The sequence below is a fragment of the Heterodontus francisci genome, chromosome 21, assembly GCF_036365525.1.
Source record: "Heterodontus francisci isolate sHetFra1 chromosome 21, sHetFra1.hap1, whole genome shotgun sequence".
NCBI lineage: Eukaryota > Metazoa > Chordata > Chondrichthyes > Heterodontiformes > Heterodontidae > Heterodontus > Heterodontus francisci.
Window position 1 is genome coordinate 45567898 of NC_090391.1, and position 12035 is coordinate 45579932.

Below are 12035 nucleotides of genomic sequence, written 5' to 3' on the forward strand. Positions count from 1 at the left end.
CCATGAGTGTGCTATGTGGCATGTTATCGAAGACACTTCGAAAATCAAAGTATATTGTATCTACTCCACTACTCATATCTACAATTGATGATTCTTTTTCAAATAATTCAATAAGGTTGTGCAATAATGACCTTACTTTGCGAATACGTGCTGACTACTGTTTATTATATTACCTGTTTCAAGTTGCTTGCTATTATATGTTACAGTAAAGATTCTATTATCTTTGTTACCATAACCGGTATGCTAAGTGATTTATAATATTTTGCACCTGTTGTATCTTCTTTTCAAACTACAGTCCGTCTTTTCTGTGGCTCTTTTCCCTACTCTGATGATACTTAATGAGCAGATAATCGTGCCTCTGCTATTTTCCCCTTTCTTTTCTAGTATCTGTGGATGTAATCCATCCAATCCAAAAATTTACCCGCTCTTTGATTACTTTAACAAATATCTCTCCGTTTCTACTTGCAACGTGCTGAGCTATTGTGTTGAACTCAACATTTTAATTTGAATTTTAACAGTTACGTTTCTCCTCTCAGTAATTTGTTTCCCTACATCAGCCTCTGAATCCTCGTCCTCAGGTTCATTCTGTCCCGAATTTCCGACAGCATATGTCAATTTGTTCTTTCTGAAAACGAAGTTGAAATCCAAAATTCAATTTAATTTTCTGACACTATCAATCTGCCCCTCTCTGGTTCAAAGTCCAGTATACCCGATCTAACCCTAAACTCACAGTGACAGAGGGCTTGCCTGATAGTCACCATGAAAGCTTTCCTGTCTATTTTCCCTACACCATTGGTTTGTTCTACGGGTCCCGTTTGGAATTCGTTTGTTTAGTTACATTCACCCGCCATTCAAATTGGACTCACCTCGACGTCACCGATTCTAATCTGGGAATGGGTGTCCTTGCAGGTTCCTGATCCTGATCCCTATACAGGGACCTGGTTGTAAAATATAGGTGTGTGAACCTCGGGCGAAAAAATGAATATTGCACACTGAAATATTGTCGCTATGGGAACCTGTATGCATCTTGAATATACTACCTTTGTGAAGGATAGCTGAACCATCCTTCTTTGTAATCCTACTCAGGTCCCCTCATTCAGACAGTTATTCCCAAACACTGACAAACACTAGTGCAATTTCCTTGTATTGCCTTAAAAAAGGAAAATTCTGCTTCTAATTTCTGCCACTCCCTTGTCTTCCCATGATCTATCTCTGACATTGCCCTTCCCTTGCACAACTTCTCTACCTCCATTTCATGGGATTAGCTGTCCAGCAACATCTACTTTCAGCCCACCGACTCACATATCTGCTTGGATTAATGATCTCCCACTCCACTTCCTGGAAGCAATCTGTTCGTTTCTCCTTGGTTCTCTGCCTCTGTTCCTTCTATTCCAACAATGCTACTTTCATGCTAGTGCATCTGAAATCTATTCCTTGTCCATGAGCCGCAGAATCCCCTTCACTGTGGTTAACAGGACACTTAACCGTGTCCATTCCATTTCCCAAGTTCCTGCCTTCACCCCTTCCCCACCCAGAAACAGGATAAGATTCCTCTTGTCCTCATGATCCAGTCGACCATTCAACACAACATCCTTAAACATTGATGCCACATCGAGTTAGGTGCGTCCCCAAACCTATATCCTAATCCCTACACGTCACCCCGCCCTTTGTGACACGCTGGTCCACTCTTCAATCACCCCCGACACCCAATCCCTTTTGCACAAAGAACAAAGAACAGTACAGCACAGGAACAGGCCATTCGGCCCTCCAAGCCTGCGCCAATATTGATGCCTGATTAAACTAAAACCTTCTGCACTTCCGGGGCCAATATCCCTCTATTCCCATCCTATTCAAGTATTTGTCAAGATGCCTCTTAAACGTCGCTATCGTACCTGCTTCCACCACTTCCCCCGGCAGCAGGTTCCAGGCACTTACCACCCTCTGTGCAAACAACTTGCCTCGCACATCCCCTCTAAATTTTTCCCCTCACACCTTAAACCTATGTCCCCTCGCAACTGACTCTTCCACCCTGGGAAAATGCTTCTAACTATCCAAGCATCAGTGCTTGGGCGACAGCTGTTCATAATTTATAGAAATGATTTGGATTTGGAGACCAATAGGAATATTTCTAAATTTGCTGCTGGCACAAAGTTAGGTAGGGATGCAAGTTTAGAAGAAGTTCCAAGGAGGCCTCAAGTGGACTTAGACAAACTAAGTTAATGGGCAAGAAAATGGTATATGGGATAATAATGTGAAGACGTGTGAAGTGATCGGAAAACGTGATGGAAAATAAAACAGAAAGCCAGAATATTTCATAAATGATGAGCGGCTGAGAAGTGTTGGTGTATAAAGGGAGCTGGGTGCCCGTGTTCATGTCACTAAAAGCTTGCACAAAGGTGCAGCAAGCAATTGAGAAGGGAAATAATTTTCTGGCCTTCATTGCTAGGGGTTTTGAGCACAAAAGCAAAGATATATTGCTGCAATTGTAAAGAGCCTTGTTAAGATGGCACTAAGAGTGTTGTGTGCAGTTTTGATCTCCTTATCTAAAGAAGGATATACTTGTCATAGAAGGAGTGCAAAGAAGGTTAACCATACTAATATCTGCGATGGTGGGATGGTCAAATGAAAGGAGGTTGAGGAAACTGGAATAATAATAAGAAATGCTGGACATGCTCAGTAGGTCTGGCAGCATCTGTGGAGAGAGAAGCAGAGTTAACGTTTCAGGTCGGTGTCCCTTCATCAGAATTGGGGAAACTGGACCTGTATTCTCTGGAGGTTATCTCATTGAAACGTAAAAAGAAAAATCGACAGGGCGTGACAGGATGGATGTACAGAGTATGCTTCCCTGGTTACTGAATCTAGAACCAGGGGACATAACATCAGAATATGGGGCAGACCATTTAAGACTGAAATTAGAGGAATTTACTCACTATGAGCGTGAAGAATCCTGGGAATTGTCTACCCCAGAGGACTGTTGAAGCTCATTCACTGAGTCTGTTTAAGTTTGAAATAGAGATAGGTATCTGGAGACAAATGCCATCAAGGGATATGGAGATAGCGCATGGAAGTGGAACTGAGGTAGACAATCACCCACGATCCAATGGAAAGGTGGAACAGGTTCGACGGGCTGAATGGTCTACACCTACACCAAACGTGAGGAAGCGGTGTGAGAGCAGATTTATACGGAGTGATGAGCAGAATAATTTTATCTAATGCCATCTTTCTATGCCCGCTTTGCATGAGTTTGCACCGATAATTCGTGGTACCAACTCTGGTAGAATGCAAGGTTGGTGTTCCCGTCACATGATCTCTTGCCAAATTCCACGATTGCCCCCCTTCCCCACTCCCTCAATACTGACCCTCAGACATTGCAGGGCTCCCTCAGTTCTTCCTCTCCGGCAGTGGAGCTCTCCTTATGTACTGCCCATCCAAATGTCATCGCTACTTCCGAGATGCCCCTCAAACAGTGCACGGTTCCCTCATTACTGACCCTCATTAATGTTCCGACACTTCAGCGTTCCCTTAGCAGGGACCTTCTGACACTACTGCGTTCCTGCAAAATCAATCCTCAGACAGTTTGTGCTCCCTTTAAACAGCCCCTCCAACAACACAGAATTTCCCTTCTCTGACGCTCTGACAGAGCAAAGCTCCTCAGCACTGACCCTTCGACAGTGCAGTATTCTCTCTCTAGTGACATTTCAACAGTGCTACGATTCCTCAGCAATTGCCCTCCTGCAGCTCAATGCTTCTGCAGTTTGGAACTTCCCAGAGTGAATCACTCGCTCAGTTTTGGCAATCTGAGCGTGCATATCTCGCTGACAGTTCAGCTTTCCCTATATACTGACATTACAACAGTGCAGCGTTGGCTCAGTACTGGCTCTAGAACAGTGAAGCGTTCCCTCTGTACTGTCACTTCAACAGTTCAGCATTCCTACAAATCCGATGCTCCAACATTTCACCACTCCATCTGTATTGCCTCGACAATGACATACTGCTCGTTCAGAAAGGGTCATTCAAGGGTGCAGGAATCCCTTAGTGTTGACGATTCGGCAGTGTAGACTCTGTCAGTACTGCCTCTCCAGCAGTGCCGCGCTCCCTCAGTACTGAACCTCCGACAGCCCAGCACTCCTGCCGAACCGATAATCTGAAAGTGCAGCATCCCCTCAGGACTGACCCTCCTACCACGCAGTGCCCCTGCAGGAAAGATACACTGACAGTACAACATTCTCTCAGTGTTGGCATTTAGACAGTGCAGCGCTCTCCAGTACTGACTCTCAGACATTGCAGCGTTCCCTCCCGAACTGACATTTCAACAGTTAGCGCTCCCACAGTCCTGATTCTCCTTCAGTGCAGTGATCCTACAGAATACGTTCTATTCACCTGAAAGCGCAGTGCTCCATCAGTACTGACGTTCTGACAGTGCACTACTTTCTCTGTCTTGCCGCTCCTCTCCCTCTCAAGAAGGTAAACAGCATGCTTGTCTTCATCGGTCGGGGCATAGAGTATAGAAATTGGCAAGTCATGCTGCAGCTGTGCAGAACTTTAGTTAGCCCACATTAAGAATATTGCGTGTATTTCTGGTCGCCACACTACTAGAAGGAAGTGGAGACTTTGGAGAGGGTACAGAAGAGGTTTACCAGGATGTTTCCTGGTCTGGAGGGCATTAGCTATGAGGAGAAGTTGGATAAACTCGGATTGTTTTCACTGGAACGACGGAGGTGGAGGGGCGACATGACAGAGGTAGACAAAGTTATGAGTGGCATGGATAGAGTGGATAGTCAGAAGCTTTTGCCCAGGGTGGAAGAGTCAATTGCTAGGGGACATAGGTGTAAGGTGCGAGGGGCAAAGTTTAGAGGGAATGTGCGAGGCAAGTTCCGAACACAGAGGGTGGTGAGTGCCAGGAACTTGCTGACGGGGGAGGTGGTGGAAGCAGGTACGATAGCGAAGTTTAAGAGGCATCTTGACAAATACATGAATAGGATGGGAATAGAGGGATACGGTCCCCGGAAGGGCAGAAGGTTTTAACTTCGATCGGCATCCAGATCGGCGCAGGCTTGGTGGACGGTATGGCCTCTTCCTGTGTTGTGCTGATCTTTGTTCTTGTTCTCTCTAATGACCCTCCTTTCGTTTATAGAGAACATAGAACATAGAACAGTACAGCACAGCACAGGCCCTTCGGCCCACGATGTTGTGCCGTACCTTTAACCTACTCTAATATCAAACTAACTACCTACACTTCATTCTACTATCATCCATGTAACTATCCAACAGTCGATTAAATGTCCCGAATGTATCTGCTTCCACTACCACCGCTGGCAGCGCATTCCACACTCCCTGTGTTAAGAACCGACCTCTGACATCTCCCCGAAACCTTCCTCCAATCACCTGAAAATTATGCCCCCTGGTGATAGCCCTTTCTGACATGGGAAAATGTCTCTGGCTATCCACTCTATCAATGCCGCTCATCATCTTGTACTGCTCTATCAAGTCAACTCTCATCCTTCTTCACTCCAATGAGAAAAGCCCTAGCTCCCTCAACCTTTCTTCGTAAGACATGCCCTCCAGTCCAGGCAGCATCCTGGTAAATCTCCTCTGCACTCTCTCTAAAGCTTCCACATCCTTCCTATACTGAGGCGACCAGAACTGAACACAATATTCCAAGTGTGGTAGAAACAGGGTCTTATACAGCTGCAGCATAACCTCACAGCTCTTAAACACAATCCCCCTGTTCATGAAATCCAACACACCATACGCCTTCCTAACAACCCTAGCAACTTGGGTGGCAACTTTGAGTGATATATGGACATAGACCCCAAGATCCCTCTGTTCCTCCACAATACCAAGAATCCTGTCTTTAAGCCTGCATTCCACATTCAAATTCGACCTTCAAAAATGAATCACTTCACACTTTTCCAGGTTGAACTCCATCTGCCGCTTCCCAGCCCAGTTCTGCATCCTGTCAATGTCCCGTTGCAACTTACAACAGCCTTCCACACTATCCACGACTCCAGCAACCTTCGTGTCATCGGCAAACTGGCTAACCCAGCCTTCCACTTCCGCATCCAAGTCATTTATAAAAATCACAAAGAGCAGAGGTCCCAGAACAGATCCCTGCAGAACAGCATTGGTCACCGAGCTCCATGCAGAATACTTTCCACCTGCTGCCACCCTCTGTCTTCCATTGGCCAGCCAATTTTGTATCCAGACAGCCAACTTCCCCTGTATCCCATGCCTCCTTGCTAAAATTCATATCCATCAGATCCACTGCTCTTCCTTCATCGATGTGTTTTGTCACATCTTCAAAGAATTCAATAAGGCTTGTGAGGCATGACCAGCCCCTCACAAAGCCATACTGTCTCTAATCAAACCAGGCTTTTCCAAAAAATTCATAAATCCTGTCTCTCAGAGTCCTCTCCAATAATTTGCCCACTACCGATGTTAGACTGACTGGTCTATAATTCCCAGGGTTATCCCTATTCCCTTTCTTGAACAAGGGAACAACATTTTCCACCTTCCAGTCATCCGGTTCTACCCCAGTGGACAGTGAGGACGCAAAGATCATCGCCAAAGGCGCAGCAATCTCTTCCCTCGCTTCCCGTAATAAACTTGGGTATATCCCGTCTGGCCCCGGGGACCTATCTGTCCTCATATCATTACAAATTTCCAGCACATCCTCCCTCTTAACCTCAACCTGTTCGAGCATATTAGGCTGTTCCACGCTGTCCTCACAAACGACCAGGTCCCTCTCACTAGTGAATACTGAAGCAAAGTATTCATTTCGGACCTCCCCTACCTCCTTCGACTCCAGGCACAAGCTCCCTCACTATCCCTGATCGGCCTTACCCTCACTCTGGCCATCCTCTTGCTCCTCACATAAGTGTAGAACGCCTTGGGATTTTCCTTAGTCCTACCCGTCAAGACTTTTTCATGTCCCCTTCCAGCTCTCCTAAGTCCGTTCTTCAGTTCCTTCCTGGCTACCTTGTAACTCTCTAGAGCCCTGTCTGATCCTTGCTTCCTCAACCTTAAGTCAGCCTCCTTCTTCCTCTTGACTAGCTGTTCCACATCTCTTGTCATCCAAGGTTCCTTCACCCTACCATCCCTTCCTTGCCTCATAGGGATTATTTACTTGGCTTGGTACCATGACATCTTTTGTCAATTAAAATTTCATATGCTCTGCCCTGTTACATACCTTCCCTATTGTTCTTGACCCCTTCCCCCTTTCACTAGCTCAAAATCCACTTTTTTTTCCAATTGTCGTTCAATAGTGTCGAACTTGAGTATTGCTGAAAATAGAGACGTGTTGTCGAAGTTTTCGTCTTGCAGTCATGAGGACAATCTGCAAGAATAACCAATGCAAGGGAAAACAACAGCTTGGAATGAATCAGAAGAGAGTGCTGATTGGTTGGCAAGTGAGCTCTGATTGGTCGAGACGCTGCCATGTTCAATGCAATAGTTTACAGTGACTGACAGTTCTAACTTGTCAACTTCTCAAGCCCCATTAGAATTTTATATGCTTCAACAAGGTTATCTCCCATTCTTCCAAACAGCAATGTATATAATTCAAACCTGCACAACATTTCGTCAAAAGAGAACCCTTTCATCTCAGGAGTGAGCACAGAGAACCTTCACTGAACTGCTGACAAATCAATTGTTGGCTTTGGAAGAAGACGAGAGTTAGAAGCTGGAGGAGGCCATTCGGCCTATCGAGCCTGCTCTGCCATCCAATAAGATCATGGCTGATATTCCACCTCAACTCCAATGTCCCACCAGATCCGCATATCCCTTAATTTCCTCAGTTTCGAAAAATCAATCAGCGTCTGTCATGAATATATTAAGTGACTGGGCATCCACATTCCCTGGGACATAGAATTCGAAAGATTTACAAGCCTATGAGTTCAGAAATGTCTCATCATCCAAGTGCTAAATTTGAGGCCCCTTATGCTAAGACTGTGACCCCGAATTCTAGACTCTGTAGCCGGGAGAGAACAGCCTCAGCATCCACCTTGTTAAGCCCTTTCAGAATGTTATCACATTTACATGAGAGAATAGGCCTATTATACACATTCGCTCCTCATGGGAAAATCCACGCATATGACAATCAATCTCGTGAAGGTTGGTTGCCCGCAGTCTTTGAGAAGTACATCCTTCCTCAGTTAAGAAGACTGAAACAGTTCGCTGTCGACCCAGAGATTCTCAGGGACTGAGTGTCAAGAGAGAAGCAACATGACTGATACAAACAAGCTGCAGTTCTCAATTCTCAAATATCAAACATTTCAACATCAAATACTACAACCAAGGGCAATCTCATCCAATCACATCCTTCACTGGGACAGTGATCCAGCTCTTTAAACCGGGATTAAGAACCAATCCCGTTTCCTCTGCCAGGCAAATATGGACCAGACTGCTCCACACCGTTCCACAGCAATGGTCAGTTCCCCGATTGGACCACTCGCCTTGTAATCTTTGTACTCAATCAGGATCTTGGCACAGTCGAACATTTCAGGATTATTTTGTCACAGAAACTTGTGACGCAGTTTCGAGTTGGCGATCTAAATCCACAGAGAGCACGGGATGAGGAAAGACATCTCAATGCGATATCTGTCCGAACTCCATCAAATACAGGCCCCACACACTGTGGCAACATATTTGTGGGTCAGTGTAGAAGGAACTTTACATTTTCTTTTTTAAACCGGTGTTTTACCTGGCATGGTTCTCTTTGGTGGGACCTTATAGAGGCAGGTTTACTCTGCATGCAACCCATGGTCTAACAGTCCGGGAGTGTTGGATTTAACAGTGTAGATGGAGCTATGCTATGTATGTAACCTATGCTGCATTATCCCTTTGCTTGCTTGATGAGAGAGAGTAGAGAGAGCTTTACTCTTTCTGTAGTCCGTGCTTTACATCCCATGAGAATGTTTGATGGAACAGTATAGAGGGAACTTTACTCTGGATCCAACATTTGCAGTGCTTGCCCTGGAAGTATTTGATGGAACAGTGCAGAGGGAGCTTTACAATTCATCTAACCCATGCAGTACCTGCACTGGGAGTATTTGCTGGGCCAGCGTAGCAGAAGCTTTACTCGGTATCTAACATTTTTTGTATAGAACATAGAACACAGAACAGTACAGCACAGTACAGACCTTTCGGCGCTCGGTGTTGTGCCGACCCTTTAACCTACTCTAAGATCAAACTACCTACATACCCTTCATTCTACAATCATCCATGTACCTATCCAAGAGTCTCTTAAATGTCCCTAATGTATCTGCTTCTACTACCACCGCTGGCAGTGCATTCCACGCACCCACTACTCGCTGTGTAAAGAACCTACCTCTGACATCTCCCCTAAACCTTCCTCCAATCACCTTAAAATTATGCCCGCTGGCGATGGCCCTTTCCGCCCTGGGAAAAGGTCTCTGGCTATCCACTCAATCTCATCATCTTGTACACCTCTATCAAGTCACCTCTCATCCTTCTTCGCTCCAATGAGAAAAGCCCTAACTCCCTCAATCTTTCTTCGTAAGACATGCCCTCCAGTCCAGGCAGCATCCTGGTAAATCTCCTCTGCACCCTCTCTAAAGCTTCCACATCCTTCCTATAATGAGGCGACCAGTACTGAGCACAATATTCCAAGTGTGGTCTAACCAGGGCTTTATACAGCTGCAGCATAACCTCACGGCTCTTAAACGCAATCCCCCTGTTCATGAAAGCCAGCACAGTTTACGACATCTTAACAACCCTGTCAACTTGGGTGGCAACTTTGAGGGATCTATGGACGTGGACACCAAGATACCTCTGCTCCTCCACACTGCCAAGAATCCTGTCTTTAAGCCTGTATACCGCATTCAAATTCGACCTTCCAAAATGAATCACTTCACACTTTTCCAGGTGGAACTCCATCTGCCACTTAGCAGCCCAGCTCTGCATCCTGTCAATGTCCCGTTGCAACATACAACAGCCCTCCACACTACCCACAACTCCAGCAACCTTTGTGTCATCGGCAAACTTACTAACCCAGCCTTCCACTTGCTCATCAAAGTCATTTATAAAAATCACAAAGAGCAGAGGTCCCAGAACAGATCCCTGCGGAACACCATTGGTCACCGAGCACCAGGCTGAATACTTTCCATCTACAACCACCCTCTGTCTTCTATGGGCCAGCCAATTCTGCATCCAGACATCCAAATTTCCCTGTATCCCATGCCTCCTTACTTTCTGAATGAGCCTACCATGACGAAACATATCAAATGAATTGCTAAAATCCATATGCATCACATCCACTGCTCTTCCTTCATCAATGTGTTTTGTAACTTCCACAAAGAATTCAATAAGCCTTGTGAGGCATGACCGTCCCCTCACAAAGCCATGCTGACTGTCTCGACAGAAACATGACTGGGCAGGAAGCAAAGAGACACAGACCCTTAGAAAATAGTCGATATGTTTAGATAGAGGATCTGGATCAGCGCATGCTTGGAGGGCCGAAGGGCCAGTTCCTGTGCTGTAATTTTCCTTGTTCTTTGTTCTCTTTGTATCGCTAATCAAACCATGCTTTTCCAAATAATCCTAAATCCTGTCTCTCAGAATCCTGTCCAATAATTTGCCCACGACTGACGTAAGACTGACTGGTCTCTAATTTCCAGGCTTATCTCTATTCACTTTTTTAAACAAGGGAATAACATTTGCCACCCTCCAGTCATCTGGTACTACTCCAGTGGACAGTGAGGACGCAAAGATCATCACCAGAGGCGCGGCAATCTCTTTCCTCGCTGCCCGTAATTACCTTAGGTATATCCCGTCTGGCCCCGGGGACTTATCTATCCTCATGTCTTTCAAAGTTTCCAGCACATCCTCCCTCTTCACATCAACATGTTCGAGCATATCAGCCTGTTTCACGCTGTCCTCACAAACGACAAGGTCCATCTCACTGGTGAATACTGAAGCAAAGTATTCATTTAGGACCTACCCTACCGCCTCCGACTCCAGGCACAAGCTCCCTCCACGATCACTGATCGGCCCTACTCTCACTCTGGCCATCTTCTTGTTCCTCACATAAGTGTAGAACGCCTTGGGATTTTCCTTAATCCTACCCGCCAAGACTTTATCATGTCGCCTTCTAGCTCTCCTAAGTCCATTCTTCTGTTCCTTCCTGGCTACCTTGTAACCCTCCAGAGCCCTGTCTGATCCTTGCTTCCTCAACCTTAAGTAAGCTTCCTTCTTCCTCTTGACTAGCTGTTTCACATCTCTTGTCATTAAAGTTTCCTTCACACTACCATCCCTTCCTTGCCTCATCGGGACAAACCTATCCAGCAGTCGCAGCAAGTGCTCCCTGAACAACCTCTACAATTCTGTCGTACATTTCCCTGAGAACATCTGTTCCCAATTTAAGCTCCCCAGTTCCTGCCTAATAGCCTGGTAATTCCCCATCCCCCAATTAAATATTTTCCCATCCCGTCTGCTCCTATCCCTCTCCATGACTACAGTAAAGGTCAGGCAGTTGTGATCACTATCACCGAAATGCTGTCCCACCGAGAGGTCTGCCACCTTGTTTGGTTCGTTGCCAAGCACCAAATTCATCATAGCCTTCCCTCTAGTCGGCATATCGACATATTGAGTCAGGAAACCTTCCTGGGCACACCTGGCAAAATCTGCTCCATCCAAACTATTTGCACTCAGGAGGTTCCAGTCAATATTAGGGAAGTTAAAGTCACCCATGACAACAACCCTGTTACTTCTGCACCTTTCCAAAATCTGCCTCCCAATCTGTTCCTCCATGTCTCTGTTGCTATTGGGGGTCTATAGAAACCTTTCCTGTTTCTGACTTCCACCCATACTAACTCAGTAGACAAACCCAACTCGACGACCTCCCTTTCTGCAGCTGTGATACTATCCCTGATTAGCAATGCCACTCCCCGACCTCTTTTACCTGCCTCCATATTTCTTTTGAAACATCTAAACCCCGGAACATCCAACATCCGTTCCTGCCCCTGTGATATCCAAGTCTCCGGAATGGCCACAACATCGTCGCTCCAAGTATTGAT